Source organism: Penaeus monodon, chromosome 19 (genome assembly GCF_015228065.2).
Source record: "Penaeus monodon isolate SGIC_2016 chromosome 19, NSTDA_Pmon_1, whole genome shotgun sequence".
NCBI classification, from domain to species: domain Eukaryota; kingdom Metazoa; phylum Arthropoda; class Malacostraca; order Decapoda; family Penaeidae; genus Penaeus; species Penaeus monodon.
Window position 1 is genome coordinate 46,055,757 of NC_051404.1, and position 316 is coordinate 46,056,072.

Sequence of the window (316 nt, forward strand, 5' to 3'; positions counted from 1 at the left end):
CAGAATAAGTAAACAAAGAGAAGAAAACACGAGGAAGGGAAAGGAATAAATGAAGAGAAAATGACAGGAGGCATGTCCCTGGACGAGAGACAGGTTTTGCTCGTCATATAATTTTCCTTCTGCCTCGGGATGATGGAAGAGTTGCGCTGAAAGGAATTTTCTTCTACCCGATGTTGCGAGCGGACTTTTCTTGTCAGTGCATCCGAATGAAAAATTTCGGTTTTCTTTTCCCTTTCCTTTTCTGTCAGATGGGATTCGGTAAACTTATCTGGAATACGTAAATCTCTGCAAGTTTGTCGTGTTTGTTATGCTCCTG

General features: G+C 41.8%; 1 protein-coding gene across 1 annotated transcript in view; it reads right to left on the minus strand.

Moving 5' to 3' along the window:
* LOC119585419 (Ig-like and fibronectin type-III domain-containing protein 1) overlaps nucleotides 1-316 on the minus strand; it is a gene marked incomplete in the record, with an annotated part of 121,576 nt that overhangs the window by 62,648 nt on the left and 58,612 nt on the right.